Raw genomic sequence first — 27179 nt, 5'->3', positions numbered from 1 at the left:
AACAAGAATAGCACGAAGCATTGGTAGTCAGGTGCCAAAGTCGCAGTATGGCATCAGGTGGCGATCGTATGTTTCTGTGGCCACCACTGGTTTGCAGCAAAGTGAATACCGCTAACTGAGAGCGCCGTGTTGTAGCCCCAGTGGCGCAATTGGTTAGCGCACGGTACTTATAAGGCAGTAGCCGTGAGCAATGCCGGGGTTGTGAGTTCGAGCCTCACCTGGGGCATACTTTTATTTCATAGCAGCTGTCTCTGACAGCAACAGGAGGCTAGGTTTGAGATGTCTCAGCTATTTGAGTAACATAATTGTGCATTCGAGGACGCTAGCTGCGTCTTCCTCGGTAGTATAGTGGTTAGTATCCCCGCCTGTCACGCGGGAGACCGGGGTTCGATTCCCCGCCGGGGAGGCACATCCCGATTTTTATTGCTGCTCTATCACTCGCCGAACTTAGTGTAGGACGTTTGCGCTACTAGCACCATATCTCTCGCACAAGGGCACCTGCCTACAGCGCATCCTCGGTAGTATAGTGGTTAGTATCCCGCCCTGTCACACGGGAGACCGGGGTTCGATTCCCCCGCCGGGGAGGTGCGATTTTTATCTCACAAACCTGTTCGAGTGTTGCCCGTATGGGGGTCGTAAGAGCATTAACTTTGCGATCGTGGAGTGTAGTTGGCGCGAAATCTTAAAAAATGCTACATCTTAGGAAGTGGTTCTCGCATTCTTCACACTTCAGAATTACGGGGTTTGCTGTTAACGCTGAGTCAAAGCACCCCAGCCCACGCTGTGGGCGTAATAATCGAGCTCGACGCAGTCCGCAAAATAAATAATTTTAGCAGAGCGTGGTTTCGATCCACGGACCTCTGGGTTATGGGCCGCACGCTTCCACTGCGCCACTCTGCTGGCTAGGCTTGCGCCCGCTCTTCGCCACGTGACGTGGGACACTTGGAAAGTGTTGTCTGCGTCGCTTTCACACGCCTGTATTTAATTGCGTATCATCTCTACAGCTCTCAGCTTGACTTGTCTCGACTTTGCTCGACTGACGCTACGCTGACGCTTGCAGGCAGCGATATTTACCACGATCGACTCGACATGCAGCTGCGAGATGCACAGGAGCAACAAAGCACTCCACGATGCGGCGACATACGAAATCCACTGCCCAGCTACGCGTCGGCAACTAACAAAATGCTGACCCTGCCAGGATTCGAACCTGGAATCTTCTGATCCGTAGTCAGACGCGTTATCCGTTGCGCCACAGGGCCAATGGCAGCACTTCTTTCTACGAGACAAGTGCAATTCGCTAAGAAACGTGTTCTCCATGGCTGAGCAAGCTCCCAAGGAAGGTACCTTTCGTGCAGCGGCGTGGCCGCAGTGCGCCTGCAGAGCTTAGAGCTTGCCACGCATCTGCTCTCGCTGTTCGACAGGTAGCAGAAGGCAAGGCGCGCGTTTTCCCCGCGTTTTCTCGACGACGAGAGCCGGTTGATATGCATGTAAGCGTAGCATATGAAACAAGAATAGCACGAAGCATGGTAGTCAGGTGCCAAAGTCGCAGTATGGCATCAGGTGGCGATCGTATGTTTCTGTGGCCACCACTGGTTTGCAGCAAAGTGAATACCGCTAACTGAGAGCGCCGTGTTGTAGCCCCAGTGGCGCAATTGGTTAGCGCACGGTACTTATAAGGCAGTAGCCGTGAGCAATGCCGGGGTTGTGAGTTCGAGCCTCACCTGGGGCATACTTTTATTTCATAGCAGCTGTCTCTGACAGCAACAGGAGGCTAGGTTTGAGATGTATCAGCTATTTGAGTAACATAATTGTGCATTCGAGACGCTAGCTGCGTCTTCCTCGGTAGTATAGTGGTTAGTAATCCCCGCCTGTCACGCGGGAGAACCGGGGTTCGATTCCCCGCCGGGGAGGCACATCCGATTTTTAATTGCTGCTCTATCACTCGCCGAACTTAGTGTAGGACGTTTGCGGCTACTAGCACCCATATCTCTCGCACAAGGGCACCTGCCTACAGCGCATCCTCGGTAGTATAGTGGTTAGTATCCCAGCCTGTCACGCGGGAGACCGGGGTTCGATTCCCCGCCGGGGAGGTGCGATTTTTATCTCACAAACCTGTTCGAGTGTTGCCCGTATGGGGGTCGTAAGAGCATTAACTTTGCGATCGTGGAGTGTAGTTGGCGCGAAATCTTAAAAAATGCTACATCTTAGGAAGTGGTTCTCGCATTCTTCACACTTCAGAATTACGGGGTTTGCTGTTAACGCTGAGTCAAAGCACCCCAGCCCACGCTGTGGGCGTAATAATCGAGCTCGACGCAGTCCGCAAAATAAATAATTTTAGCAGAGCGTGGTTTCGATCCACGGACCTCTGGTTATGGGCCCAGCACGCTTCCACTGCGCCACTCTGCTGGCTAGGCTTGCGCCCGCTCTTCGCCCACGTGACGTGGGACACTTGGAAAGTGTTGTCTGCGTCGCTTTCACACGCCTGTATTTAATTGCGTATCATCTCCTACAGCTCTCAGCTTGACTTGTCTCGACTTTGCCTCGACTGACGCTACGCTGACGCTTGCAGGCAGCGATATTTACCACGATCGACTCGACATGCAGCTGCGAGATGCACAGGAGCAACAAAGCACTCCACGATGCGGCGACATACGAAATCCACTGCCCAGCTACGCGTCGGCAACTAACAAAATGCTGACCCTGCCAGGATTCGAACCTGGAATCTTCTGATCCGTAGTCAGACGCGTTATCCGTTGCGCCACAGGGCCAATGGGCAGCACTTCTTTCTACGAGACAAGTGCAATTCGCTAAGAAACGTGTTCTCCATGGCTGAGCAAGCTCCCAAGGAAAGGTACCTTTCGTGCAGCTGCGTGGCCGCAGTGCGCCTGCAGAGCTTAGAGCTTGCCACGCATCTGCTCTCGCTGTTCGACAGGTAGCAGAAGGCAAAGGCGCGCGTTTTTCCCGCGTTTTCTCGACGACGAGAGCCGGTTGATATGCATGTAAGCGTAGCATATGAAACAAGAATAGCACGAAGCATTGGTAGTCAGGTGCCAAAGTCGCAGTATGGCATCAGGTGGCGATCGTATGTTTCTGGTGGCCACCACTGGTTTGCAGCAAAGTGAATACCGCTAACTGAGAGCGCCGTGTTGTAGCCCCAGTGGCGCAATTGGTTAGCGCACGGTACTTATAAGGCAGTAGCCGTGAGCAATGCCGGGGTTGTGAGTTCGAGCCTCACCTGGGGCATACTTTTATTTCATAGCAGCTGTCCTCTGACAGCAACAGGAGGCTAGGTTTGAGATGTATCAGCTATTTGAGTAACATAATTGTGCATTCGAGACGCTAGCTGCGTCTTCCTCGGTAGTATAGTGGTTAGTATCCCCCGCCTGTCACGCGGGAGACCGGGGTTCGATTCCCCGCCGGGGAGGCACATCCGATTTTTTAATTGCTGCTCTATCACTCGCCGAACTTAGTGTAGGACGTTTGCGGCTACTAGCACCATATCTCTCGCACAAGGGCACCTGCCTACAGCGCATCCTCGGTAGTATAGTGGTTAGTATCCCCGCCTGTCACACGGGAGACCGGGGTTCGATTTCCCCGCCGGGGAGGTGCGATTTTTATCTCACAAACCTGTTCGAGTGTTGCCCGTATGGGGTCGTAAGAGCATTAACTTTGCGATCGTGGAGTGTAGTTGGCGCGAAATCTTAAAAAATGCTACATCTAGGAAGTGGTTCTCGCATTCTTCACACTTCAGAATTACGGGGTTTGCTGTTAACGCTGAGTCAAAGCACCCCCAGCCCACGCTGTGGGCGTAATAATCGAGCTCGACGCAGTCCGCAAAATAAATAATTTTAGCAGAGCGTGGTTTCGATCCACGGAACCTCTGGGTTATGGGCCCAGCACACGCTTCCACTGCGCCACTCTGCTGGCTAGGCTTGCGCCCGCTCTTCGCCACGTGACGTGGGACACTTGGAAAGTGTTGTCTGCGTCGCTTTCACACGCCTGTATTTAATTGCGTATCATCTCCTACAGCTCTCAGCTTGACTTGTCTCGACTTTGCTCGACTGACGCTACGCTGACGCTTGCAGGCAGCGATATTACCACGATCGACTCGACATGCAGCTGCGAGATGCACAGGAGCAACAAAGCACTCCACGATGCGGCGACATACGAAATCCACTGCCCAGCTACGCGTCGGCAACTAACAAAATGCTGACCCTGCCAGGATTCGAACCTGGAATCTTCTGATCCGTAGTCAGACGCGTTATCCGTTGCGCCACAGGGCCAATGGCAGCACTTCTTTCTACGAGAACAAGTGCAATTCCGCTAAGAAACGTGTTCTCCATGGCTGAGCAAGCTCCCAAGGAAGGTACCTTTCGTGCAGCTGGCGTGGCCGCAGTGCGCCTGCAGAGCTTAGAGCTTGCCACGCATCTGCTCTCGCTGTTCGACAGGTAGCAGAAGGCAAGGCGCGCGTTTTCCCGCGTTTTCTCGACGACGAGAGCCGGTTGATATGCATGTAAGCGTAGCATATGAAACAAGAATAGCACGAAGCATTGGTAGTCAGGTGCCAAAGTCGCAGTATGGCATCAGGTGGCGATCGTATGTTTCTGTGGCCACCACTGGTTTGCAGCAAAGTGAATACCGCTAACTGAGAGCGCCGTGTTGTAGCCCCCAGTGGCGCAATTGGTTAGCGCACGGTACTTATAAGGCAGTAGCCGTGAGCAATGCCGGGGTTGTGAGTTCGAGCCTCACCTGGGGCATACTTTTATTTCATAGCAGCTGTCTCTGACAGCAACAGGAGTCTAGGTTTGAGATGTATCAGCTATTTGAGTAACATAATTGTGCATTCGAGACGCTAGCTGCGTCTTCCTCGGTAGTATAGTGGTTAGTATCCCCGCCTGTCACGCGGGAGACCGGGGTTCGATTCCCCGCCGGGGAGGCACATCCGATTTTTAATTGCTGCTCTATCACTCGCCGAACTTAGTGTAGGACGTTTGCGGCTACTAGCACCATATCTCTCGCACAAGGGCACCTGCCTACAGCGCATCCTCGGTAGTATAGTGGTTAGTATCCCCGCCTGTCACACGGGAGACCGGGGTTCGATTCCCCGCCGGGGAGGTGCGATTTTTATCTCACAAACCTGTTCGAGTGTTGCCCGTATGGGGGTCGTAAGAGCATTAACTTTGCGATCGTGGAGTGTAGTTGGCGCGAAATCTTAAAAAATGCTACATCTTAGGAAGTGGTTCTCGCATTCTTCACACTTCAGAATTACGGGGTTTGCTGTTAACGCTGAGTCAAAGCACCCCAGCCCACGCTGTGGGCGTAATAATCGAGCTCGACGCAGTCCGCAAAATAAATAATTTTAGCAGAGCGTGGTTTCGATCCACGGACCTCTGGGTTATGGGCCCAGCACGCTTCCACTGCGCCACTCTGCTGGCTAGGCTTGCGCCCGCTCTTCGCCACGTGACGTGGGACACTTGGAAAGTGTTGTCTGCGTCGCTTTCACACGCCTGTATTTAATTGCGTATCATCTCCTACAGCTCTCAGCTTGACTTGTCTCGACTTTGCTCGACTGACGCTACGCTGACGCTTGCAGGCAGCGATATTTACCACGATCGACTCGACATGCAGCTGCGAGATGCACAGGAGCAACAAAGCACTCCACGATGCGGCGACATACGAAATCCACTGCCCAGCTACGCGTCGGCAACTAACAAAATGCTGACCCTGCCAGGATTCGAACCTGGAATCTTCTGATCCGTAGTCAGACGCGTTATCCGTTGCGCCACAGGGCCAATGGCAGCACTTCTTTCTACGAGACAAGTGCAATTCGCTAAGAAACGTGTTCTCCATGGCTGAGCAAGCTCCCAAGGAAGGTACCTTTCGTGCAGCTGCGTGGCCGCAGTGCGCCTGCAGAGCTTAGAGCTTGCCACGCATCTGCTCTCGCTGTTCGACAGGTAGCAGAAGGCAAGGCGCGCGTTTTCCCGCGTTTTCTCGACGACGAGAGCCGGTTGATATGCATGTAAGCGTAGCATATGAAACAAGAATAGCACGAAGCATTGGTAGTCAGGTGCCAAAGTCGCAGTATGGCATCAGGTGGCGATCGTATGTTTCTGTGGCCACCACTGGTTTGCAGCAAAGTGAATACCGCTAACTGAGAGCGCCGTGTTGTAGCCCCAGTGGCGCAATTGGTTAGCGCACGGTACTTATAAGGCAGTAGCCGTGAGCAATGCCGGGGTTGTGAGTTCGAGCCTCACCTGGGGCATACTTTTATTTCATAGCAGCTGTCTCTGACAGCAACAGGAGGCTAGGTTTGAGATGTATCAGCTATTTGAGTAACATAATTGTGCATTCGAGACGCTAGCTGCGTCTTCCTCGGTAGTATAGTGGTTAGTATCCCCCGCCTGTCACGCGGGAGACCGGGGTTCGATTCCCCGCCGGGGAGGCACATCCGATTTTTAATTGCTGCTCTATCACTCGCCGAACTTAGTGTAGGACGTTTGCGGCTACTAGCACCATATCTCTCGCACAAGGGCACCTGCCTACAGCGCATCCTCGGTAGTATAGTGGTTAGTATCCCCGCCTGTCACACGGGAGACCGGGGTTCGATTCCCCGCCGGGGAGGTGCGATTTTTATCTCACAAACCTGTTCGAGTGTTGCCCGTATGGGGGTCGTAAGAGCATTAACTTTGCGATCGTGGAGTGTAGTTGGCGCGAAATCTTAAAAAATGCTACATCTTAGGAAGTGGTTCTCGCATTCTTCACACTTCAGAATTACGGGGTTTGCTGTTAACGCTGAGTCAAAGCACCCCAGCCCACGCTGTGGGCGTAATAATCGAGCTCGACGCAGTCCGCAAAATAAATAATTTTAGCAGAGCGTGGTTTCGATCCACGGACCTCTGGGTTATGGGCCCAGCACGCTTCCACTGCGCCACTCTGCTGGCTAGGCTTGCGCCCGCTCTTCGCCACGTGACGTGGGACACTTGGAAAGTGTTGTCTGCGTCGCTTTCACACGCCTGTATTTAATTGCGTATCATCTCCTACAGCTCTCAGCTTGACTTGTCTCGACTTTGCTCGACTGACGCTACGCTGACGCTTGCAGGCAGCGATATTTACCACGATCGACTCGACATGCAGCTGCGAGATGCACAGGAGCAACAAAGCACTCCACGATGCGGCGACATACGAAATCCACTGCCCAGCTACGCGTCGGCAACTAACAAAATGCTGACCCTGCCAGGATTCGAACCTGGAATCTTCTGATCCGTAGTCAGACGCGTTATCCGTTGCGCCACAGGGCCAATGGCAGCACTTCTTTCTACGAGACAAGTGCAATTCGCTAAGAAACGTGTTCTCCATGGCTGAGCAAGCTCCCAAGGAAGGTACCTTTCGTGCAGCTGCGTGGCCGCAGTGCGCCTGCAGAGCTTAGAGCTTGCCACGCATCTGCTCTCGCTGTTCGACAGGTAGCAGAAGGCAAGGCGCGCGTTTTCCCGCGTTTTCTCGACGACGAGAGCCGGTTGATATGCATGTAAGCGTAGCATATGAAACAAGAATAGCACGAAGCATTGGTAGTCAGGTGCCAAAGTCGCAGTATGGCATCAGGTGGCGATCGTATGTTTCTGTGGCCACCACTGGTTTGCAGCAAAGTGAATACCGCTAACTGAGAGCGCCGTGTTGTAGCCCCAGTGGCGCAATTGGTTAGCGCACGGTACTTATAAGGCAGTAGCCGTGAGCAATGCCGGGGTTGTGAGTTCGAGCCTCACCTGGGGCATACTTTTATTTCATAGCAGCTGTCTCTGACAGCAACAGGAGGCTAGGTTTGAGATGTATCAGCTATTTGAGTAACATAATTGTGCATTCGAGACGCTAGCTGCGTCTTCCTCGGTAGTATAGTGGTTAGTATCCCCGCCTGTCACGCGGGAGACCGGGGTTCGATTCCCCGCCGGGGAGGCACATCCGATTTTTAATTGCTGCTCTATCACTCGCCGAACTTAGTGTAGGACGTTTGCGGCTACTAGCACCATATCTCTCGCACAAGGGCACCTGCCTACAGCGCATCCTCGGTAGTATAGTGGTTAGTATCCCCGCCTGTCACACGGGAGACCGGGGTTCGATTCCCCGCCGGGGAGGTGCGATTTTTATCTCACAAACCTGTTCGAGTGTTGCCCGTATGGGGGTCGTAAGAGCATTAACTTTGCGATCGTGGAGTGTAGTTGGCGCGAAATCTTAAAAAATGCTACATCTTAGGAAGTGGTTCTCGCATTCTTCACACTTCAGAATTACGGGGTTTGCTGTTAACGCTGAGTCAAAGCACCCCAGCCCACGCTGTGGGCGTAATAATCGAGCTCGACGCAGTCCGCAAAATAAATAATTTTAGCAGAGCGTGGTTTCGATCCACGGACCTCTGGGTTATGGGCCCAGCACGCTTCCACTGCGCCACTCTGCTGGCTAGGCTTGCGCCCGCTCTTCGCCACGTGACGTGGGACACTTGGAAAGTGTTGTCTGCGTCGCTTTCACACGCCTGTATTTAATTGCGTATCATCTCCTACAGCTCTCAGCTTGACTTGTCTCGACTTTGCTCGACTGACGCTACGCTGACGCTTGCAGGCAGCGATATTTACCACGATCGACTCGACATGCAGCTGCGAGATGCACAGGAGCAACAAAGCACTCCACGATGCGGCGACATACGAAATCCACTGCCCAGCTACGCGTCGGCAACTAACAAAATGCTGACCCTGCCAGGATTCGAACCTGGAATCTTCTGATCCGTAGTCAGACGCGTTATCCGTTGCGCCACAGGGCCAATGGCAGCACTTCTTTCTACGAGACAAGTGCAATTCGCTAAGAAACGTGTTCTCCATGGCTGAGCAAGCTCCCAAGGAAGGTACCTTTCGTGCAGCTGCGTGGCCGCAGTGCGCCTGCAGAGCTTAGAGCTTGCCACGCATCTGCTCTCGCTGTTCGACAGGTAGCAGAAGGCAAGGCGCGCGTTTTCCCGCGTTTTCTCGACGACGAGAGCCGGTTGATATGCATGTAAGCGTAGCATATGAAACAAGAATAGCACGAAGCATTGGTAGTCAGGTGCCAAAGTCGCAGTATGGCATCAGGTGGCGATCGTATGTTTCTGTGGCCACCACTGGTTTGCAGCAAAGTGAATACCGCTAACTGAGAGCGCCGTGTTGTAGCCCCAGTGGCGCAATTGGTTAGCGCACGGTACTTATAAGGCAGTAGCCGTGAGCAATGCCGGGGTTGTGAGTTCGAGCCTCACCTGGGGCATACTTTTATTTCATAGCAGCTGTCTCTGACAGCAACAGGAGGCTAGGTTTGAGATGTATCAGCTATTTGAGTAACATAATTGTGCATTCGAGACGCTAGCTGCGTCTTCCTCGGTAGTATAGTGGTTAGTATCCCCGCCTGTCACGCGGGAGACCGGGGTTCGATTCCCCGCCGGGGAGGCACATCCGATTTTTAATTGCTGCTCTATCACTCGCCGAACTTAGTGTAGGACGTTTGCGGCTACTAGCACCATATCTCTCGCACAAGGGCACCTGCCTACAGCGCATCCTCGGTAGTATAGTGGTTAGTATCCCCGCCTGTCACGCGGGAGACCGGGGTTCGATTCCCCGCCGGGGAGGTGCGATTTTTATCTCACAAACCTGTTCGAGTGTTGCCCGTATGGGGGTCGTAAGAGCATTAACTTTGCGATCGTGGAGTGTAGTTGGCGCGAAATCTTAAAAAATGCTACATCTTAGGAAGTGGTTCTCGCATTCTTCACACTTCAGAATTACGGGGTTTGCTGTTAACGCTGAGTCAAAGCACCCCAGCCCACGCTGTGGGCGTAATAATCGAGCTCGACGCAGTCCGCAAAATAAATAATTTTAGCAGAGCGTGGTTTCGATCCACGGACCTCTGGGTTATGGGCCCAGCACGCTTCCACTGCGCCACTCTGCTGGCTAGGCTTGCGCCCGCTCTTCGCCACGTGACGTGGGACACTTGGAAAGTGTTGTCTGCGTCGCTTTCACACGCCTGTATTTAATTGCGTATCATCTCCTACAGCTCTCAGCTTGACTTGTCTCGACTTTGCTCGACTGACGCTACGCTGACGCTTGCAGGCAGCGATATTTACCACGATCGACTCGACATGCAGCTGCGAGATGCACAGGAGCAACAAAGCACTCCACGATGCGGCGACATACGAAATCCACTGCCCAGCTACGCGTCGGCAACTAACAAAATGCTGACCCTGCCAGGATTCGAACCTGGAATCTTCTGATCCGTAGTCAGACGCGTTATCCGTTGCGCCACAGGGCCAATGGCAGCACTTCTTTCTACGAGACAAGTGCAATTCGCTAAGAAACGTGTTCTCCATGGCTGAGCAAGCTCCCAAGGAAGGTACCTTTCGTGCAGCTGCGTGGCCGCAGTGCGCCTGCAGAGCTTAGAGCTTGCCACGCATCTGCTCTCGCTGTTCGACAGGTAGCAGAAGGCAAGGCGCGCGTTTTCCCGCGTTTTCTCGACGACGAGAGCCGGTTGATATGCATGTAAGCGTAGCATATGAAACAAGAATAGCACGAAGCATTGGTAGTCAGGTGCCAAAGTCGCAGTATGGCATCAGGTGGCGATCGTATGTTTCTGTGGCCACCACTGGTTTGCAGCAAAGTGAATACCGCTAACTGAGAGCGCCGTGTTGTAGCCCCAGTGGCGCAATTGGTTAGCGCACGGTACTTATAAGGCAGTAGCCGTGAGCAATGCCGGGGTTGTGAGTTCGAGCCTCACCTGGGGCATACTTTTATTTCATAGCAGCTGTCTCTGACAGCAACAGGAGGCTAGGTTTGAGATGTATCAGCTATTTGAGTAACATAATTGTGCATTCGAGACGCTAGCTGCGTCTTCCTCGGTAGTATAGTGGTTAGTATCCCCGCCTGTCACGCGGGAGACCGGGGTTCGATTCCCCGCCGGGGAGGCACATCCGATTTTTAATTGCTGCTCTATCACTCGCTGAACTTAGTGTAGGACGTTTGCGGCTACTAGCACCATATCTCTCGCACAAGGGCAACTGCCTACAGCGCATCCTCGGTAGTATAGTGGTTAGTATCCCCGCCTGTCACGCGGGAGACCGGGGTTCGATTCCCCGCCGGGGAGGTGCGATTTTTATCTCACAAACCTGTTCGAGTGTTGCCCGTATGGGGGTCGTAAGAGCATTAACTTTGCGATCGTGGAGTGTAGTTGGCGCGAAATCTTAAAAAATGCTACATCTTAGGAAGTGGTTCTCGCATTCTTCACACTTCAGAATTACGGGGTTTGCTGTTAACGCTGAGTCAAAGCACCCCAGCCCACGCTGTGGGCGTAATAATCGAGCTCGACGCAGTCCGCAAAATAAATAATTTTAGCAGAGCGTGGTTTCGATCCACGGACCTCTGGGTTATGGGCCCAGCACGCTTCCACTGCGCCACTCTGCTGGCTAGGCTTGCGCCCGCTCTTCGCCACGTGACGTGGGACACTTGGAAAGTGTTGTCTGCGTCGCTTTCACACGCCTGTATTTAATTGCGTATCATCTCCTACAGCTCTCAGCTTGACTTGTCTCGACTTTGCTCGACTGACGCTACGCTGACGCTTGCAGGCAGCGATATTTACCACGATCGACTCGACATGCAGCTGCGAGATGCACAGGAGCAACAAAGCACTCCACGATGCGGCGACATACGAAATCCACTGCCCAGCTACGCGTCGGCAACTAACAAAATGCTGACCCTGCCAGGATTCGAACCTGGAATCTTCTGATCCGTAGTCAGACGCGTTATCCGTTGCGCCACAGGGCCAATGGCAGCACTTCTTTCTACGAGACAAGTGCAATTCGCTAAGAAACGTGTTCTCCATGGCTGAGCAAGCTCCCAAGGAAGGTACCTTTCGTGCAGCTGCGTGGCCGCAGTGCGCCTGCAGAGCTTAGAGCTTGCCACGCATCTGCTCTCGCTGTTCGACAGGTAGCAGAAGGCAAGGCGCGCGTTTTCCCGCGTTTTCTCGACGACGAGAGCCGGTTGATATGCATGTAAGCGTAGCATATGAAACAAGAATAGCACGAAGCATTGGTAGTCAGGTGCCAAAGTCGCAGTATGGCATCAGGTGGCGATCGTATGTTTCTGTGGCCACCACTGGTTTGCAGCAAAGTGAATACCGCTAACTGAGAGCGCCGTGTTGTAGCCCCAGTGGCGCAATTGGTTAGCGCACGGTACTTATAAGGCAGTAGCCGTGAGCAATGCCGGGGTTGTGAGTTCGAGCCTCACCTGGGGCATACTTTTATTTCATAGCAGCTGTCTCTGACAGCAACAGGAGGCTAGGTTTGAGATGTATCAGCTATTTGAGTAACATAATTGTGCATTCGAGACGCTAGCTGCGTCTTCCTCGGTAGTATAGTGGTTAGTATCCCCGCCTGTCACGCGGGAGACCGGGGTTCGATTCCCCGCCGGGGAGGCACATCCGATTTTTAATTGCTGCTCTATCACTCGCCGAACTTAGTGTAGGACGTTTGCGGCTACTAGCACCATATCTCTCGCACAAGGGCAACTGCCTACAGCGCATCCTCGGTAGTATAGTGGTTAGTATCCCCGCCTGTCACGCGGGAGACCGGGGTTCGATTCCCCGCCGGGGAGGTGCGATTTTTATCTCACAAACCTGTTCGAGTGTTGCCCGTATGGGGGTCGTAAGAGCATTAACTTTGCGATCGTGGAGTGTAGTTGGCGCGAAATCTTAAAAAATGCTACATCTTAGGAAGTGGTTCTCGCATTCTTCACACTTCAGAATTACGGGGTTTGCTGTTAACGCTGAGTCAAAGCACCCCAGCCCACGCTGTGGGCGTAATAATCGAGCTCGACGCAGTCCGCAAAATAAATAATTTTAGCAGAGCGTGGTTTCGATCCACGGACCTCTGGGTTATGGGCCCAGCACGCTTCCACTGCGCCACTCTGCTGGCTAGGCTTGCGCCCGCTCTTCGCCACGTGACGTGGGACACTTGGAAAGTGTTGTCTGCGTCGCTTTCACACGCCTGTATTTAATTGCGTATCATCTCCTACAGCTCTCAGCTTGACTTGTCTCGACTTTGCTCGACTGACGCTACGCTGACGCTTGCAGGCAGCGATATTTACCACGATCGACTCGACATGCAGCTGCGAGATGCACAGGAGCAACAAAGCACTCCACGATGCGGCGACATACGAAATCCACTGCCCAGCTACGCGTCGGCAACTAACAAAATGCTGACCCTGCCAGGATTCGAACCTGGAATCTTCTGATCCGTAGTCAGACGCGTTATCCGTTGCGCCACAGGGCCAATGGCAGCACTTCTTTCTACGAGACAAGTGCAATTCGCTAAGAAACGTGTTCTCCATGGCTGAGCAAGCTCCCAAGGAAGGTACCTTTCGTGCAGCTGCGTGGCCGCAGTGCGCCTGCAGAGCTTAGAGCTTGCCACGCATCTGCTCTCGCTGTTCGACAGGTAGCAGAAGGCAAGGCGCGCGTTTTCCCGCGTTTTCTCGACGACGAGAGCCGGTTGATATGCATGTAAGCGTAGCATATGAAACAAGAATAGCACGAAGCATTGGTAGTCAGGTGCCAAAGTCGCAGTATGGCATCAGGTGGCGATCGTATGTTTCTGTGGCCACCACTGGTTTGCAGCAAAGTGAATACCGCTAACTGAGAGCGCCGTGTTGTAGCCCCAGTGGCGCAATTGGTTAGCGCACGGTACTTATAAGGCAGTAGCCGTGAGCAATGCCGGGGTTGTGAGTTCGAGCCTCACCTGGGGCATACTTTTATTTCATAGCAGCTGTCTCTGACAGCAACAGGAGGCTAGGTTTGAGATGTATCAGCTATTTGAGTAACATAATTGTGCATTCGAGACGCTAGCTGCGTCTTCCTCGGTAGTATAGTGGTTAGTATCCCCGCCTGTCACGCGGGAGACCGGGGTTCGATTCCCCGCCGGGGAGGCACATCCGATTTTTAATTGCTGCTCTATCACTCGCCGAACTTAGTGTAGGACGTTTGCGGCTACTAGCACCATATCTCTCGCACAAGGGCACCTGCCTACAGCGCATCCTCGGTAGTATAGTGGTTAGTATCCCCGCCTGTCACGCGGGAGACCGGGGTTCGATTCCCCGCCGGGGAGGTGCGATTTTTATCTCACAAACCTGTTCGAGTGTTGCCCGTATGGGGGTCGTAAGAGCATTAACTTTGCGATCGTGGAGTGTAGTTGGCGCGAAATCTTAAAAAATGCTACATCTTAGGAAGTGGTTCTCGCATTCTTCACACTTCAGAATTACGGGGTTTGCTGTTAACGCTGAGTCAAAGCACCCCAGCCCACGCTGTGGGCGTAATAATCGAGCTCGACGCAGTCCGCAAAATAAATAATTTTAGCAGAGCGTGGTTTCGATCCACGGACCTCTGGGTTATGGGCCCAGCACGCTTCCACTGCGCCACTCTGCTGGCTAGGCTTGCGCCCGCTCTTCGCCACGTGACGTGGGACACTTGGAAAGTGTTGTCTGCGTCGCTTTCACACGCCTGTATTTAATTGCGTATCATCTCCTACAGCTCTCAGCTTGACTTGTCTCGACTTTGCTCGACTGACGCTACGCTGACGCTTGCAGGCAGCGATATTTACCACGATCGACTCGACATGCAGCTGCGAGATGCACAGGAGCAACAAAGCACTCCACGATGCGGCGACATACGAAATCCACTGCCCAGCTACGCGTCGGCAACTAACAAAATGCTGACCCTGCCAGGATTCGAACCTGGAATCTTCTGATCCGTAGTCAGACGCGTTATCCGTTGCGCCACAGGGCCAATGGCAGCACTTCTTTCTACGAGACAAGTGCAATTCGCTAAGAAACGTGTTCTCCATGGCTGAGCAAGCTCCCAAGGAAGGTACCTTTCGTGCAGCTGCGTGGCCGCAGTGCGCCTGCAGAGCTTAGAGCTTGCCACGCATCTGCTCTCGCTGTTCGACAGGTAGCAGAAGGCAAGGCGCGCGTTTTCCCGCGTTTTCTCGACGACGAGAGCCGGTTGATATGCATGTAAGCGTAGCATATGAAACAAGAATAGCACGAAGCATTGGTAGTCAGGTGCCAAAGTCGCAGTATGGCATCAGGTGGCGATCGTATGTTTCTGTGGCCACCACTGGTTTGCAGCAAAGTGAATACCGCTAACTGAGAGCGCCGTGTTGTAGCCCCAGTGGCGCAATTGGTTAGCGCACGGTACTTATAAGGCAGTAGCCGTGAGCAATGCCGGGGTTGTGAGTTCGAGCCTCACCTGGGGCATACTTTTATTTCATAGCAGCTGTCTCTGACAGCAACAGGAGGCTAGGTTTGAGATGTATCAGCTATTTGAGTAACATAATTGTGCATTCGAGACGCTAGCTGCGGCTTCCTCGGTAGTATAGTGGTTAGTATCCCCGCCTGTCACGCGGGAGACCGGGGTTCGATTCCCCGCCGGGGAGGCACATCCGATTTTTAATTGCTGCTCTATCACTCGCCGAACTTAGTGTAGGACGTTTGCGGCTACTAGCACCATATCTCTCGCACAAGGGCACCTGCCTACAGCGCATCCTCGGTAGTATAGTGGTTAGTATCCCCGCCTGTCACACGGGAGACCGGGGTTCGATTCCCCGCCGGGGAGGTGCGATTTTTATCTCACAAACCTGTTCGAGTGTTGCCCGTATGGGGGTCGTAAGAGCATTAACTTTGCGATCGTGGAGTGTAGTTGGCGCGAAATCTTAAAAAATGCTACATCTTAGGAAGTGGTTCTCGCATTCTTCACACTTCAGAATTACGGGGTTTGCTGTTAACGCTGAGTCAAAGCACCCCAGCCCACGCTGTGGGCGTAATAATCGAGCTCGACGCAGTCCGCAAAATAAATAATTTTAGCAGAGCGTGGTTTCGATCCACGGACCTCTGGGTTATGGGCCCAGCACGCTTCCACTGCGCCACTCTGCTGGCTAGGCTTGCGCCCGCTCTTCGCCACGTGACGTGGGACACTTGGAAAGTGTTGTCTGCGTCGCTTTCACACGCCTGTATTTAATTGCGTATCATCTCCTACAGCTCTCAGCTTGACTTGTCTCGACTTTGCTCGACTGACGCTACGCTGACGCTTGCAGGCAGCGATATTTACCACGATCGACTCGACATGCAGCTGCGAGATGCACAGGAGCAACAAAGCACTCCACGATGCGGCGACATACGAAATCCACTGCCCAGCTACGCGTCGGCAACTAACAAAATGCTGACCCTGCCAGGATTCGAACCTGGAATCTTCTGATCCGTAGTCAGACGCGTTATCCGTTGCGCCACAGGGCCAATGGCAGCACTTCTTTCTACGAGACAAGTGCAATTCGCTAAGAAACGTGTTCTCCATGGCTGAGCAAGCTCCCAAGGAAGGTACCTTTCGTGCAGCTGCGTGGCCGCAGTGCGCCTGCAGAGCTTAGAGCTTGCCACGCATCTGCTCTCGCTGTTCGACAGGTAGCAGAAGGCAAGGCGCGCGTTTTCCCGCGTTTTCTCGACGACGAGAGCCGGTTGATATGCATGTAAGCGTAGCATATGAAACAAGAATAGCACGAAGCATTGGTAGTCAGGTGCCAAAGTCGCAGTATGGCATCAGGTGGCGATCGTATGTTTCTGTGGCCACCACTGGTTTGCAGCAAAGTGAATACCGCTAACTGAGAGCGCCGTGTTGTAGCCCCAGTGGCGCAATTGGTTAGCGCACGGTACTTATAAGGCAGTAGCCGTGAGCAATGCCGGGGTTGTGAGTTCGAGCCTCACCTGGGGCATACTTTTATTTCATAGCAGCTGTCTCTGACAGCAACAGGAGGCTAGGTTTGAGATGTATCAGCTATTTGAGTAACATAATTGTGCATTCGAGACGCTAGCTGCGTCTTCCTCGGTAGTATAGTGGTTAGTATCCCCGCCTGTCACGCGGGAGACCGGGGTTCGATTCCCCGCCGGGGAGGCACATCCGATTTTTAATTGCTGCTCTATCACTCGCCGAACTTAGTGTAGGACGTTTGCGGCTACTAGCACCATATCTCTCGCACAAGGGCACCTGCCTACAGCGCATCCTCGGTAGTATAGTGGTTAGTATCCCCGCCTGTCACGCGGGAGACCGGGGTTCGATTCCCCGCCGGGGAGGTGCGATTTTTATCTCACAAACCTGTTCGAGTGTTGCCCGTATGGGGGTCGTAAGAGCATTAACTTTGCGATCGTGGAGTGTAGTTGGCGCGAAATCTTAAAAAATGCTACATCTTAGGAAGTGGTTCTCGCATTCTTCACACTTCAGAATTACGGGGTTTGCTGTTAACGCTGAGTCAAAGCACCCCAGCCCACGCTGTGGGCGTAATAATCGAGCTCGACGCAGTCCGCAAAATAAATAATTTTAGCAGAGCGTGGTTTCGATCCACGGACCTCTGGGTTATGGGCCCAGCACGCTTCCACTGCGCCACTCTGCTGGCTAGGCTTGCGCCCGCTCTTCGCCACGTGACGTGGGACACTTGGAAAGTGTTGTCTGCGTCGCTTTCACACGCCTGTATTTAATTGCGTATCATCTCCTACAGCTCTCAGCTTGACTTGTCTCGACTTTGCTCGACTGACGCTACGCTGACGCTTGCAGGCAGCGATATTTACCACGATCGACTCGACATGCAGCTGCGAGATGCACAGGAGCAACAAAGCACTCCACGATGCGGCGACATACGAAATCCACTGCCCAGCTACGCGTCGGCAACTAACAAAATGCTGACCCTGCCAGGATTCGAACCTGGAATCTTCTGATCCGTAGTCAGACGCGTTATCCGTTGCGCCACAGGGCCAATGGCAGCACTTCTTTCTACGAGACAAGTGCAATTCGCTAAGAAACGTGTTCTCCATGGCTGAGCAAGCTCCCAAGGAAGGTACCTTTCGTGCAGCTGCGTGGCCGCAGTGCGCCTGCAGAGCTTAGAGCTTGCCACGCATCTGCTCTCGCTGTTCGACAGGTAGCAGAAGGCAAGGCGCGCGTTTTCCCGCGTTTTCTCGACGACGAGAGCCGGTTGATATGCATGTAAGCGTAGCATATGAAACAAGAATAGCACGAAGCATTGGTAGTCAGGTGCCAAAGTCGCAGTATGGCATCAGGTGGCGATCGTATGTTTCTGTGGCCACCACTGGTTTGCAGCAAAGTGAATACCGCTAACTGAGAGCGCCGTGTTGTAGCCCCAGTGGCGCAATTGGTTAGCGCACGGTACTTATAAGGCAGTAGCCGTGAGCAATGCCGGGGTTGTGAGTTCGAGCCTCACCTGGGGCATACTTTTATTTCATAGCAGCTGTCTCTGACAGCAACAGGAGGCTAGGTTTGAGATGTATCAGCTATTTGAGTAACATAATTGTGCATTCGAGACGCTAGCTGCGTCTTCCTCGGTAGTATAGTGGTTCAGTTCCGCCGCAGCAGCGGCCGTGTGCAGACGTGCCGGAGTGCTCGCTCCGCGCGTGTTTGGCGGCGCCTGCAGCTGGTTGGGCCTTGTAAGTACATCATGGCCTTTGCCATGGATGATCAGTTACGCCGTTACACGTTGCGTTTCCAATTCCCGTTCGGTTTTAGCCGACCACAGGTCCACGAATTAGTCGATTTCTTCTTCGACAGATTGAGTCTTAAAGACGAGGAAGTTTTAGGATTTTCATACGATTTCCTGGCGAACGCTGTCTACGTGAAACTTGTCAGTGACGAGCCTTGTTTACGTGTAATGGACTTAACTAAGGGTACTGCCGAGTTCGTTAATTCTGCTGGTGAAATTTGTAAAGTTGTCGTTACCCATGCTGGGTTAGGTCTGCGCACGGTCCGTGTGTTCAACCTACCATTTGAAATTGAACTTGCACGTATTCGGCAATGTCTGTCCCAGTATGGGAACGTATTGGACATTCACCAAGAGCAGTGGAGTGGACTTAAACACTTCAATGTGGATAATGGTGTCAGGGTAGCGCGAATTGACCTCTCGAAGCATATCCCGTCGAATGTCGTGATACAAGGCTTCCGGGCACTCGTTATGTACGAGGGGCAACCACGTACTTGTGTACTTTGTGGCTCTACGGACCATCTGAAGGCCGCATGTCCCCGTGCTAAACCAGTGCGTCGTGTTTTGCGACAACGCGATGCCCTTGCAGCAGGGCAGGATGGCAATAGGCCGACGTATGCCGAGAGCCTTGTCGGTCCGTCTGTCGTTAGCGCGCCACAGCTGCACGCGGCTGAGGTTGTGCCTGACGTGACCGCCGCCGATGTAAACACAGCTACGGCGAGCCGAATGCCCGTTGATTCTGACGTGGAAAACTATGCAATCGACGGGGCCGGAAATTCGCGCCCTTCTGATGCTGGCGTGGTCCGTGTGGAACTTCCGCCAGGATTGCCCGATCAACTTCTGCACCCATCTGCGGAGAGTCTTCCACCTGAGGACTCTGGTAACCAGCCGCGAGTTTCCCATCCCCTTGAAGTGTCTTCTCCGCTAAGCGCAGTTTCCGGCAACGAACAGTCTCCCGCGGGTGCTACTCTTACCGCTGCGAAACCCGACATCAACGAACACGTTGAGGACGTCCGTCCTCAGAAGAAAGGACGACAAAAGAAATCGGTCCGTAAGCAGAGTGACGAGGAAACTCGTACTCTTGAACAGAAACTGCAACGTACAATCAAGCAGTTCCGGACCGATGAATGTGAGAGAATCGTTACAGACGATGGAGTACAGGTCGTGCAGCATTCAGAGGAGACCGATGTGGTGATGCATGTCGACAGTTCTGGACCCGATGCATTTATGGATACCAATCCCTCGCCGGGGTCGAGCAAGCAGCCGTCCTGGGCCGACGATACGCATTAACATGGTATTGCCCTTTCTTATGCGGGATTACAAAATTGCAACTGCTAATATAAATCGAATAACATCTGATGTCAAATTAAAATGTTTGACTGACTATCTGTATGCCGCCGATGTAGATATCGTATTCCTACAAGAAGTCGTCACACCCAAGGTCGGGAATGTCACAGGCTATGAGGCCCTCATAAATATTGGCGATGAGGCAGGGACTGCAATTTTGTACAAAGCGGGCATCACTTGTAAACCTCGAGCGATTTTAGAAACGGGTCGAGGGATTGCCGTACAATTCGAAGATATGCTTTTGGTCAACGTCTATGCCCCGACTGGATCTGTAGGCCGAAGGGATAGGAGTGTTTTTTATCGCGATGAAATTGTACCATTATTATCCTGTGGTTGTTCGAGGATTTTATTGGGCGGCGATTTTAATTGCGTTGTACGCAGAGAAGACCAGTGTCCGAATTTTAATTTTTGTTTGGAGTTGCGAGATTTAATTGATGGGCTGGACTTACAAGATACCTGGTGCTCACTTCGCCCGCAGGTGACCGGATATACGTATGTTACCGCTGCCTCCGCTAGTCGTCTGGATAGGTTCTATGTATCTAAAGACATTTTAAGCGCTGCCAGGGATTGTGAAATATGGCCTGTTAATTTTAGCGACCACTGTGCGTATCACATCACGCTTCGGCATGTCTCGCAGAAAACCTTTTTGGGTCGAGGCGTCTGGCAACTGAACGTCGCACTGTTGAACGACGGCGACCTGAAGAAGGATCTTATTGCCACGTGGCAATGTTGCCTCCAGCGACGACAAAGATATAGGGAGCGTGTTCATTGGTGGACGGAGTTAGTGAAGCCGCACATAAAGAAATGTATTTGTCAGTTTGCCAGGGCTAAGGCGTACTGGAAGAAACAGACGTTGGAGTTTTATTTTACCGCTCTCCGCCAGTTGTACAACGATTCCTCTGCACTGCCTGGCAATCTCCTACGCATTAAACGTACCAAAGCCAAAATCACCGCTTTGGTTCGTGAGTCTCTGGCAGGAGCCCAAGTCAGGGCACGCTCTTCCGATGACACCTTTAACGAGTCAGCGTCCTTGTACCACGTCATACGGGAAGCTAAAAGAGGCAGACAAAAAATCATTACTCAACTGACAGATGACGAAGGTCGTGTTTATGATGAGCAAGGCGAGCTTAAGACTTTTATTCGGAATCATTTCCGGCAACTTTACTCACTGCATGACACAGATGTAGAGGCGGGAGAGGAATTTTTGTCTAACATTACGGCATCGGTGGATCCGGACGACCACGCACAGCTCCTGGCACCCATAACTAACTTCGAAGTGAAGTCTATCATTACGTCTGCGGCGAAAGGAAAAGCTGCAGGATCAGACGGTTTGCCGATTGAATTTTATCTTCGGTACTGGGATGTTTTCGGCGACGAACTGACTACCATGTATAATGAATTGTTAATGAATACTGCTCTTCCATCACAGTTTACTGAGGGCATGATAGTCTTAGTCTCCAAACCGTCACCGGGGACTTCACTCAATAACTTACGACCAATCACCCTACTCAACGCAGATTTCAAAATCTTTACTAGGATTATCAATGCCAGACTCAAGCCAGTCCTTCGTAAAGTTCTTGGTTCATATCACATGAACGTGGTTACTGGCCGATCAATGATAGACGCCCTGTGCGAATACCGAGATATTGCATATTTGACTTGGATTTGCAAGACCACGTTGGCAATAGTCTTTTTTGACTTCGATAAGGCATTTGACAGGACTAACCACGGATTTCTGTTCAGAACGCTGGAAAAACTGGGTTTCAACCAGCATTTCGTACAGATAATAAGAAACTGTATCTGCAATACGTCTTCCCGCGTGAAATTCAACGGCCAGTTAACAGCCCCTGTGCCCATTCAACAAGGTTTGCGACAAGGGTGCCCGCTTTCTACGACTCTTTTCGCCATTGCTATAGAGCCACTACTGAAGACGTTTTGCGTCACCTTACCGGGTCTTCAAACGCTGAATACAAAGACCGTCTGTCATGCCTATGCGGACGATATTAGCGTCCTTATCAACAACGACGAAGAGTTCGATACCGTGCGACGGCTTGTACACCGGTATGCCAGCGCCTGCGGTGCACGCCTTAACGAACGGAAATCCAAAGTCTTGCATTTAGGTCCGCAGGCTCGCTTTGCGAACACCGTTTGGTTAGAGGCAACCAACCAACTCAAGCACCTTGGTTTGATTCTCACTTCGAATCCACGGGAAATGGTGAGAGTGAATTGGGAACAGAAGCTCAACGTCCTTCGAGCTTTGATTCGAGAGCATAATATGCGGTCTTTAGACAGGATTCAGAGAGCACATTTCGTCAATTATTATGTTCTCAGCAAGATTTACCATGTTGCCGCTGTTCTCCCTATTCCTACCGATATTGCAAACAGAATTTTAGCTCTTGCAGGCTGGTACGTTTGGCGAGGTAATATTTTTAAAGTCGCTTTCAAGGCTACCGCTTTACCTCACTATAAAGGTGGTCTAGCCCTTAAAGATGTTGAATTACAGTGCTTAGCGATTTTTCTAGCTAGAACATCAAGGATCTTACAATGTAGTCAGACAGGTCTTACGGCACGTCTATTCCAGCAGTTACGACCACCGGATTTGACGCCACCGATAAATGTTGGACCTATCCATCCCGAGCTCGTTCATATTCGCCGATTTTACGTGGAGTCCAGCTATGTGCATCAACACCTGCAAGCATTCACTGCTGCGGCTGTCTACAGTGTATTTACGAATCGGCAACAGAATAACTCTATAGAAATGAAGTATCCTGGCAAGAACTGGCGACAAATTTGGATGAATATCAGCACTCCTCTTCTTCGTTCCCGAGTACGATCCGTGTGGTATGATGTTGTGAACGAGGTGATGCCCACGGGGGAGAAATTGTGTAAGATCCAATTGCGGCCTACACCGACTTGCGACGCATGTGGACATGTGGAAACATTGCAACACATATTATACTGCAGAGATCAAACGCAAATCTGGAACTGGACTAGAATGAAACTGGCTCTTATTAATAGAACGTCGCCATCCGCAATACAACTGCAGGATGTACTCCACCCGGACTGGCAATTATTTCCGAAATCTAAAAATAATAGCTATACCTGGTTAATTGGACAGTACCTCTATTATATGCTGACGACTAAAACGCCTACACTTTCTGATTTTCATATGTATCTTATTGCTGAATATTACGCGATCAAACGATTACGAAAATATAAAGAAAAATTTCAGAAATTTCTCACCGTTGCTTTGAATGATGGAAAACTTTAAGTGTGCGAACCATTGAGTACGATTATTGCTTTTTATTTCTTTCTTCTATTATTAGGGTATCTCTTTGTCAGTTCTCCGGACTTTATTGTTTCATAGGTGGTACAATGTGTGCACCTAAGGTCAAAAAGAAGCAGCATGCAACAGGATGCCAAGCTTGTGGAGCCAATATTTATTTCTGTTTCTTTACGTTCCCCAGAAGCCACGTATATTTAATTTGATGTAGTTTAACTCAGACGAGGCAGTATTTCTTTCTAGATACCCGTTTTTTTCCTCAATACGGACCTTTATTTCTCCTTATTATCTACGATACAGAAAGAGAATCATATGCTCTTCTTGTTTTTGTCTCCACCAACTCAAGGAACACACCAGTTACTTTAGTGAATAACAGCAAGGAAACTGCACGGCGGCCATCTCGGCGAACATACTCTCAACGCTAAGAGATGACAACATTGAATCAAGCCTTCAAGCAACTGAAACATCGACGAATGCAGAACAACACGGAAATATTCATGCCATTACTAAGTGAAGACGAGCTTGAGAGGTAGTGATCCTGAGATATACCACCGCCAAATAAAAAAAAAAAAATAAAAAAAATAAAAAAAAAAATAAAAAAAATAAATAAAATAAATAAAAAAGAAAAAAAAACTTAAAACAAAAAAAAAAAATACAAAAGAACAGTCTCCACTAAAAAAGCGCAGAAGCTAGCCGAAGAAGGCACAAAAAGGTGAGCGTATGGATGGGCTGTGTGGGGAGAAGGGAGGCTCAAAAAAAAAAAAAAAAAAAAAAAAAAAAAAATAAAATAAAAAAAAAAAAAAAAAAACACAAAAAAAAAAAAAAAAAAAAAAAAAATAGTGGTTAGTATCCCCGCCTGTCACGCGGGAGACCGGGGTTCGATTCCCCGCCGGGGAGGCACATCCGATTTTTAATTGCTGCTCTATCACTCGCCGAACTTAGTGTAGGACGTTTGCGGCTACTAGCACCATATCTCTCGCACAAGGGCACCTGCCTACAGCGCATCCTCGGTAGTATAGTGGTTAGTATCCCCGCCTGTCACGCGGGAGACCGGGGTTCGATTCCCCGCCGGGGAGGTGCGATTTTTATCTCACAAACCTGTTCGAGTGTTGCCCGTATGGGGGTCGTAAGAGCATTAACTTTGCGATCGTGGAGTGTAGTTGGCGCGAAATCTTAAAAAATGCTACATCTTAGGAAGTGGTTCTCGCATTCTTCACACTTCAGAATTACGGGGTTTGCTGTTAACGCTGAGTCAAAGCACCCCAGCCCACGCTGTGGGCGTAATAATCGAGCTCGACGCAGTCCGCAAAATAAATAATTTTAGCAGAGCGTGGTTTCGATCCACGGACCTCTGGGTTATGGGCCCAGCACGCTTCCACTGCGCCACTCTGCTGGCTAGGCTTGCGCCCGCTCTTCGCCACGTGACGTGGGACACTTGGAAAGTGTTGTCTGCGTCGCTTTCACACGCCTGTATTTAATTGCGTATCATCTCCTACAGCTCTCAGCTTGACTTGTCTCGACTTTGCTCGACTGACGCTACGCTGACGCTTGCAGGCAGCGATATTTACCACGATCGACTCGACATGCAGCTGCGAGATGCACAGGAGCAACAAAGCACTCCACGATGCGGCGACATACGAAATCCACTGCCCAGCTACGCGTCGGCAACTAACAAAATGCTGACCCTGCCAGGATTCGAACCTGGAATCTTCTGATCCGTAGTCAGACGCGTTATCCGTTGCGCCACAGGGCCAATGGCAGCACTTCTTTCTACGAGACAAGTGCAATTCGCTAAGAAACGTGTTCTCCATGGCTGAGCAAGCTCCCAAGGAAGGTACCTTTCGTGCAGCTGCGTGGCCGCAGTGCGCCTGCAGAGCTTAGAGCTTGCCACGCATCTGCTCTCGCTGTTCGACAGGTAGCAGAAGGCAAGGCGCGCGTTTTCCCGCGTTTTCTCGACGACGAGAGCCGGTTGATATGCATGTAAGCGTAGCATATGAAACAAGAATAGCACGAAGCATTGGTAGTCAGGTGCCAAAGTCGCAGTATGGCATCAGGTGGCGATCGTATGTTTCTGTGGCCACCACTGGTTTGCAGCAAAGTGAATACCGCTAACTGAGAGCGCCGTGTTGTAGCCCCAGTGGCGCAATTGGTTAGCGCACGGTACTTATAAGGCAGTAGCCGTGAGCAATGCCGGGGTTGTGAGTTCGAGCCTCACCTGGGGCATACTTTTATTTCATAGCAGCTGTCTCTGACAGCAACAGGAGGCTAGGTTTGAGATGTATCAGCTATTTGAGTAACATAATTGTGCATTCGAGACGCTAGCTGCGTCTTCCTCGGTAGTATAGTGGTTAGTATCCCCGCCTGTCACGCGGGAGACCGGGGTTCGATTCCCCGCCGGGGAGGCACATCCGATTTTTAATTGCTGCTCTATCACTCGCCGAACTTAGTGAAGGACGTTTGCGGCTACTAGCACCATATCTCTCGCACAAGGGCACCTGCCTACAGCGCATCCTCGGTAGTATAGTGGTTAGTATCCCCGCCTGTCACGCGGGAGACCGGGGTTCGATTCCCCGCCGGGGAGGTGCGATTTTTATCTCACAAACCTGTTCGAGTGTTGCCCGTATGGGGGTCGTAAGAGCATTAACTTTGCGATCGTGGAGTGTAGTTGGCGCGAAATCTTAAAAAATGCTACATCTTAGGAAGTGGTTCTCGCATTCTTCACACTTCAGAATTACGGGGTTTGCTGTTAACGCTGAGTCAAAGCACCCCAGCCCACGCTGTGGGCGTAATAATCGAGCTCGACGCAGTCCGCAAAATAAATAATTTTAGCAGAGCGTGGTTTCGATCCACGGACCTCTGGGTTATGGGCCCAGCACGCTTCCACTGCGCCACTCTGCTGGCTAGGCTTGCGCCCGCTCTTCGCCACGTGACGTGGGACACTTGGAAAGTGTTGTCTGCGTCGCTTTCACACGCCTGTATTTAATTGCGTATCATCTCCTACAGCTCTCAGCTTGACTTGTCTCGACTTTGCTCGACTGACGCTACGCTGACGCTTGCAGGCAGCGATATTTACCACGATCGACTCGACATGCAGCTGCGAGATGCACAGGAGCAACAAAGCACTCCACGATGCGGCGACATACGAAATCCACTGCCCAGCTACGCGTCGGCAACTAACAAAATGCTGACCCTGCCAGGATTCGAACCTGGAATCTTCTGATCCGTAGTCAGACGCGTTATCCGTTGCGCCACAGGGCCAATGGCAGCACTTCTTTCTACGAGACAAGTGCAATTCGCTAAGAAACGTGTTCTCCATGGCTGAGCAAGCTCCCAAGGAAGGTACCTTTCGTGCAGCTGCGTGGCCGCAGTGCGCCTGCAGAGCTTAGAGCTTGCCACGCATCTGCTCTCGCTGTTCGACAGGTAGCAGAAGGCAAGGCGCGCGTTTTCCCGCGTTTTCTCGACGACGAGAGCCGGTTGATATGCATGTAAGCGCAGCATATGAAACAAGAATAGCACGAAGCATTGGTAGTCAGGTGCCAAAGTCGCAGTATGGCATCAGGTGGCGATCGTATGTTTCTGTGGCCACCACTGGTTTGCAGCAAAGTGAATACCGCTAACTGAGAGCGCCGTGTTGTAGCCCCAGTGGCGCAATTGGTTAGCGCACGGTACTTATAAGGCAGTAGCCGTGAGCAATGCCGGGGTTGTGAGTTCGAGCCTCACCTGGGGCATACTTTTATTTCATAGCAGCTGTCTCTGACAGCAACAGGAGGCTAGGTTTGAGATGTATCAGCTATTTGAGTAACATAATTGTGCATTCGAGACGCTAGCTGCGTCTTCCTCGGTAGTATAGTGGTTAGTATCCCCGCCTGTCACGCGGGAGACCGGGGTTCGATTCCCCGCCGGGGAGGCACATCCGATTTTTAATTGCTGCTCTATCACTCGCCGAACTTAGTGTAGGACGTTTGCGGCTACTAGCACCAT

General features: G+C 51.6%; 66 non-coding genes across 66 annotated transcripts; 41 read left to right on the top strand and 25 right to left on the bottom strand.

Annotated features, from left to right (window-relative positions):
• Positions 1-134: 134 nt before the first annotated feature.
• Positions 135-226, top strand: Trnai-uau. The gene is given in 2 exon segments: positions 135-172; positions 191-226. It is a non-coding gene; the product is annotated as a tRNA-Ile (tRNA).
• A 108-nt stretch (positions 227-334) lies between these two features.
• Trnad-guc lies at positions 335-406 on the top strand. Its single transcript has one exon. It is a non-coding gene; the product is annotated as a tRNA-Asp (tRNA).
• A 780-nt stretch (positions 407-1186) lies between these two features.
• Positions 1187-1259, bottom strand: Trnar-acg. The gene has a single exon. It is a non-coding gene; the product is annotated as a tRNA-Arg (tRNA).
• Positions 1260-1637: 378 nt separating this feature from the next.
• Positions 1638-1729, top strand: Trnai-uau. Its single transcript is given in 2 exon segments — positions 1638-1675; positions 1694-1729. It is a non-coding gene; the product is annotated as a tRNA-Ile (tRNA).
• A 107-nt stretch (positions 1730-1836) lies between these two features.
• Trnad-guc lies at positions 1837-1910 on the top strand. The gene has a single exon. It is a non-coding gene; the product is annotated as a tRNA-Asp (tRNA).
• A 108-nt stretch (positions 1911-2018) lies between these two features.
• Positions 2019-2090, top strand: Trnad-guc. The gene has a single exon. It is a non-coding gene; the product is annotated as a tRNA-Asp (tRNA).
• A 605-nt stretch (positions 2091-2695) lies between these two features.
• Trnar-acg lies at positions 2696-2768 on the bottom strand. The gene has a single exon. It is a non-coding gene; the product is annotated as a tRNA-Arg (tRNA).
• A 383-nt stretch (positions 2769-3151) lies between these two features.
• Positions 3152-3243, top strand: Trnai-uau. Its single transcript is given in 2 exon segments — positions 3152-3189; positions 3208-3243. It is a non-coding gene; the product is annotated as a tRNA-Ile (tRNA).
• A 108-nt stretch (positions 3244-3351) lies between these two features.
• On the top strand, positions 3352-3424 carry Trnad-guc. The gene has a single exon. It is a non-coding gene; the product is annotated as a tRNA-Asp (tRNA).
• Positions 3425-4210: 786 nt separating this feature from the next.
• Positions 4211-4283, bottom strand: Trnar-acg. The gene has a single exon. It is a non-coding gene; the product is annotated as a tRNA-Arg (tRNA).
• Positions 4284-4664: 381 nt separating this feature from the next.
• Trnai-uau lies at positions 4665-4757 on the top strand. Its single transcript is given in 2 exon segments — positions 4665-4703; positions 4722-4757. It is a non-coding gene; the product is annotated as a tRNA-Ile (tRNA).
• A 107-nt stretch (positions 4758-4864) lies between these two features.
• Trnad-guc lies at positions 4865-4936 on the top strand. The gene has a single exon. It is a non-coding gene; the product is annotated as a tRNA-Asp (tRNA).
• A 107-nt stretch (positions 4937-5043) lies between these two features.
• Positions 5044-5115, top strand: Trnad-guc. The gene has a single exon. It is a non-coding gene; the product is annotated as a tRNA-Asp (tRNA).
• A 245-nt stretch (positions 5116-5360) lies between these two features.
• Positions 5361-5432, bottom strand: Trnam-cau. Its single transcript has one exon. It is a non-coding gene; the product is annotated as a tRNA-Met (tRNA).
• Positions 5433-5719: 287 nt separating this feature from the next.
• On the bottom strand, positions 5720-5792 carry Trnar-acg. Its single transcript has one exon. It is a non-coding gene; the product is annotated as a tRNA-Arg (tRNA).
• A 378-nt stretch (positions 5793-6170) lies between these two features.
• Trnai-uau lies at positions 6171-6262 on the top strand. The gene is given in 2 exon segments: positions 6171-6208; positions 6227-6262. It is a non-coding gene; the product is annotated as a tRNA-Ile (tRNA).
• A 107-nt stretch (positions 6263-6369) lies between these two features.
• On the top strand, positions 6370-6442 carry Trnad-guc. Its single transcript has one exon. It is a non-coding gene; the product is annotated as a tRNA-Asp (tRNA).
• Positions 6443-6549: 107 nt separating this feature from the next.
• Positions 6550-6621, top strand: Trnad-guc. Its single transcript has one exon. It is a non-coding gene; the product is annotated as a tRNA-Asp (tRNA).
• Positions 6622-6866: 245 nt separating this feature from the next.
• On the bottom strand, positions 6867-6938 carry Trnam-cau. The gene has a single exon. It is a non-coding gene; the product is annotated as a tRNA-Met (tRNA).
• A 287-nt stretch (positions 6939-7225) lies between these two features.
• Positions 7226-7298, bottom strand: Trnar-acg. The gene has a single exon. It is a non-coding gene; the product is annotated as a tRNA-Arg (tRNA).
• A 378-nt stretch (positions 7299-7676) lies between these two features.
• Positions 7677-7768, top strand: Trnai-uau. The gene is given in 2 exon segments: positions 7677-7714; positions 7733-7768. It is a non-coding gene; the product is annotated as a tRNA-Ile (tRNA).
• A 107-nt stretch (positions 7769-7875) lies between these two features.
• On the top strand, positions 7876-7947 carry Trnad-guc. The gene has a single exon. It is a non-coding gene; the product is annotated as a tRNA-Asp (tRNA).
• A 107-nt stretch (positions 7948-8054) lies between these two features.
• Trnad-guc lies at positions 8055-8126 on the top strand. Its single transcript has one exon. It is a non-coding gene; the product is annotated as a tRNA-Asp (tRNA).
• A 245-nt stretch (positions 8127-8371) lies between these two features.
• Trnam-cau lies at positions 8372-8443 on the bottom strand. Its single transcript has one exon. It is a non-coding gene; the product is annotated as a tRNA-Met (tRNA).
• A 287-nt stretch (positions 8444-8730) lies between these two features.
• Positions 8731-8803, bottom strand: Trnar-acg. Its single transcript has one exon. It is a non-coding gene; the product is annotated as a tRNA-Arg (tRNA).
• A 378-nt stretch (positions 8804-9181) lies between these two features.
• Trnai-uau lies at positions 9182-9273 on the top strand. The gene is given in 2 exon segments: positions 9182-9219; positions 9238-9273. It is a non-coding gene; the product is annotated as a tRNA-Ile (tRNA).
• A 107-nt stretch (positions 9274-9380) lies between these two features.
• Trnad-guc lies at positions 9381-9452 on the top strand. The gene has a single exon. It is a non-coding gene; the product is annotated as a tRNA-Asp (tRNA).
• A 107-nt stretch (positions 9453-9559) lies between these two features.
• Trnad-guc lies at positions 9560-9631 on the top strand. The gene has a single exon. It is a non-coding gene; the product is annotated as a tRNA-Asp (tRNA).
• Positions 9632-9876: 245 nt separating this feature from the next.
• Trnam-cau lies at positions 9877-9948 on the bottom strand. The gene has a single exon. It is a non-coding gene; the product is annotated as a tRNA-Met (tRNA).
• A 287-nt stretch (positions 9949-10235) lies between these two features.
• Trnar-acg lies at positions 10236-10308 on the bottom strand. Its single transcript has one exon. It is a non-coding gene; the product is annotated as a tRNA-Arg (tRNA).
• Positions 10309-10686: 378 nt separating this feature from the next.
• Positions 10687-10778, top strand: Trnai-uau. Its single transcript is given in 2 exon segments — positions 10687-10724; positions 10743-10778. It is a non-coding gene; the product is annotated as a tRNA-Ile (tRNA).
• A 107-nt stretch (positions 10779-10885) lies between these two features.
• Trnad-guc lies at positions 10886-10957 on the top strand. Its single transcript has one exon. It is a non-coding gene; the product is annotated as a tRNA-Asp (tRNA).
• A 107-nt stretch (positions 10958-11064) lies between these two features.
• On the top strand, positions 11065-11136 carry Trnad-guc. Its single transcript has one exon. It is a non-coding gene; the product is annotated as a tRNA-Asp (tRNA).
• Positions 11137-11381: 245 nt separating this feature from the next.
• On the bottom strand, positions 11382-11453 carry Trnam-cau. Its single transcript has one exon. It is a non-coding gene; the product is annotated as a tRNA-Met (tRNA).
• A 287-nt stretch (positions 11454-11740) lies between these two features.
• Positions 11741-11813, bottom strand: Trnar-acg. The gene has a single exon. It is a non-coding gene; the product is annotated as a tRNA-Arg (tRNA).
• Positions 11814-12191: 378 nt separating this feature from the next.
• Positions 12192-12283, top strand: Trnai-uau. The gene is given in 2 exon segments: positions 12192-12229; positions 12248-12283. It is a non-coding gene; the product is annotated as a tRNA-Ile (tRNA).
• A 107-nt stretch (positions 12284-12390) lies between these two features.
• Trnad-guc lies at positions 12391-12462 on the top strand. The gene has a single exon. It is a non-coding gene; the product is annotated as a tRNA-Asp (tRNA).
• Positions 12463-12569: 107 nt separating this feature from the next.
• On the top strand, positions 12570-12641 carry Trnad-guc. The gene has a single exon. It is a non-coding gene; the product is annotated as a tRNA-Asp (tRNA).
• Positions 12642-12886: 245 nt separating this feature from the next.
• On the bottom strand, positions 12887-12958 carry Trnam-cau. The gene has a single exon. It is a non-coding gene; the product is annotated as a tRNA-Met (tRNA).
• A 287-nt stretch (positions 12959-13245) lies between these two features.
• On the bottom strand, positions 13246-13318 carry Trnar-acg. The gene has a single exon. It is a non-coding gene; the product is annotated as a tRNA-Arg (tRNA).
• A 378-nt stretch (positions 13319-13696) lies between these two features.
• On the top strand, positions 13697-13788 carry Trnai-uau. Its single transcript is given in 2 exon segments — positions 13697-13734; positions 13753-13788. It is a non-coding gene; the product is annotated as a tRNA-Ile (tRNA).
• A 107-nt stretch (positions 13789-13895) lies between these two features.
• Positions 13896-13967, top strand: Trnad-guc. Its single transcript has one exon. It is a non-coding gene; the product is annotated as a tRNA-Asp (tRNA).
• A 107-nt stretch (positions 13968-14074) lies between these two features.
• Trnad-guc lies at positions 14075-14146 on the top strand. Its single transcript has one exon. It is a non-coding gene; the product is annotated as a tRNA-Asp (tRNA).
• Positions 14147-14391: 245 nt separating this feature from the next.
• Positions 14392-14463, bottom strand: Trnam-cau. The gene has a single exon. It is a non-coding gene; the product is annotated as a tRNA-Met (tRNA).
• A 287-nt stretch (positions 14464-14750) lies between these two features.
• Positions 14751-14823, bottom strand: Trnar-acg. The gene has a single exon. It is a non-coding gene; the product is annotated as a tRNA-Arg (tRNA).
• A 378-nt stretch (positions 14824-15201) lies between these two features.
• Positions 15202-15293, top strand: Trnai-uau. Its single transcript is given in 2 exon segments — positions 15202-15239; positions 15258-15293. It is a non-coding gene; the product is annotated as a tRNA-Ile (tRNA).
• Positions 15294-15400: 107 nt separating this feature from the next.
• Positions 15401-15472, top strand: Trnad-guc. Its single transcript has one exon. It is a non-coding gene; the product is annotated as a tRNA-Asp (tRNA).
• Positions 15473-15579: 107 nt separating this feature from the next.
• On the top strand, positions 15580-15651 carry Trnad-guc. The gene has a single exon. It is a non-coding gene; the product is annotated as a tRNA-Asp (tRNA).
• Positions 15652-15896: 245 nt separating this feature from the next.
• Positions 15897-15968, bottom strand: Trnam-cau. The gene has a single exon. It is a non-coding gene; the product is annotated as a tRNA-Met (tRNA).
• Positions 15969-16255: 287 nt separating this feature from the next.
• Positions 16256-16328, bottom strand: Trnar-acg. Its single transcript has one exon. It is a non-coding gene; the product is annotated as a tRNA-Arg (tRNA).
• Positions 16329-16706: 378 nt separating this feature from the next.
• Positions 16707-16798, top strand: Trnai-uau. The gene is given in 2 exon segments: positions 16707-16744; positions 16763-16798. It is a non-coding gene; the product is annotated as a tRNA-Ile (tRNA).
• A 107-nt stretch (positions 16799-16905) lies between these two features.
• Positions 16906-16977, top strand: Trnad-guc. Its single transcript has one exon. It is a non-coding gene; the product is annotated as a tRNA-Asp (tRNA).
• A 107-nt stretch (positions 16978-17084) lies between these two features.
• On the top strand, positions 17085-17156 carry Trnad-guc. Its single transcript has one exon. It is a non-coding gene; the product is annotated as a tRNA-Asp (tRNA).
• Positions 17157-17401: 245 nt separating this feature from the next.
• Positions 17402-17473, bottom strand: Trnam-cau. The gene has a single exon. It is a non-coding gene; the product is annotated as a tRNA-Met (tRNA).
• A 287-nt stretch (positions 17474-17760) lies between these two features.
• On the bottom strand, positions 17761-17833 carry Trnar-acg. Its single transcript has one exon. It is a non-coding gene; the product is annotated as a tRNA-Arg (tRNA).
• Positions 17834-18211: 378 nt separating this feature from the next.
• On the top strand, positions 18212-18303 carry Trnai-uau. The gene is given in 2 exon segments: positions 18212-18249; positions 18268-18303. It is a non-coding gene; the product is annotated as a tRNA-Ile (tRNA).
• A 5899-nt stretch (positions 18304-24202) lies between these two features.
• On the top strand, positions 24203-24274 carry Trnad-guc. The gene has a single exon. It is a non-coding gene; the product is annotated as a tRNA-Asp (tRNA).
• Positions 24275-24519: 245 nt separating this feature from the next.
• Positions 24520-24591, bottom strand: Trnam-cau. Its single transcript has one exon. It is a non-coding gene; the product is annotated as a tRNA-Met (tRNA).
• Positions 24592-24878: 287 nt separating this feature from the next.
• Positions 24879-24951, bottom strand: Trnar-acg. Its single transcript has one exon. It is a non-coding gene; the product is annotated as a tRNA-Arg (tRNA).
• A 378-nt stretch (positions 24952-25329) lies between these two features.
• On the top strand, positions 25330-25421 carry Trnai-uau. Its single transcript is given in 2 exon segments — positions 25330-25367; positions 25386-25421. It is a non-coding gene; the product is annotated as a tRNA-Ile (tRNA).
• Positions 25422-25528: 107 nt separating this feature from the next.
• Trnad-guc lies at positions 25529-25600 on the top strand. The gene has a single exon. It is a non-coding gene; the product is annotated as a tRNA-Asp (tRNA).
• A 107-nt stretch (positions 25601-25707) lies between these two features.
• Positions 25708-25779, top strand: Trnad-guc. The gene has a single exon. It is a non-coding gene; the product is annotated as a tRNA-Asp (tRNA).
• Positions 25780-26024: 245 nt separating this feature from the next.
• On the bottom strand, positions 26025-26096 carry Trnam-cau. Its single transcript has one exon. It is a non-coding gene; the product is annotated as a tRNA-Met (tRNA).
• A 287-nt stretch (positions 26097-26383) lies between these two features.
• Positions 26384-26456, bottom strand: Trnar-acg. Its single transcript has one exon. It is a non-coding gene; the product is annotated as a tRNA-Arg (tRNA).
• Positions 26457-26834: 378 nt separating this feature from the next.
• Trnai-uau lies at positions 26835-26926 on the top strand. The gene is given in 2 exon segments: positions 26835-26872; positions 26891-26926. It is a non-coding gene; the product is annotated as a tRNA-Ile (tRNA).
• Positions 26927-27033: 107 nt separating this feature from the next.
• Trnad-guc lies at positions 27034-27105 on the top strand. Its single transcript has one exon. It is a non-coding gene; the product is annotated as a tRNA-Asp (tRNA).
• Positions 27106-27179: the final 74 nt, after the last annotated feature.

Source organism: Schistocerca americana, unplaced genomic scaffold, assembly GCF_021461395.2.
Source record: "Schistocerca americana isolate TAMUIC-IGC-003095 unplaced genomic scaffold, iqSchAmer2.1 HiC_scaffold_632, whole genome shotgun sequence".
Lineage (NCBI taxonomy): Eukaryota > Metazoa > Arthropoda > Insecta > Orthoptera > Acrididae > Schistocerca > Schistocerca americana.
This window is presented reverse-complemented; position numbering and strand designations above follow the sequence as displayed.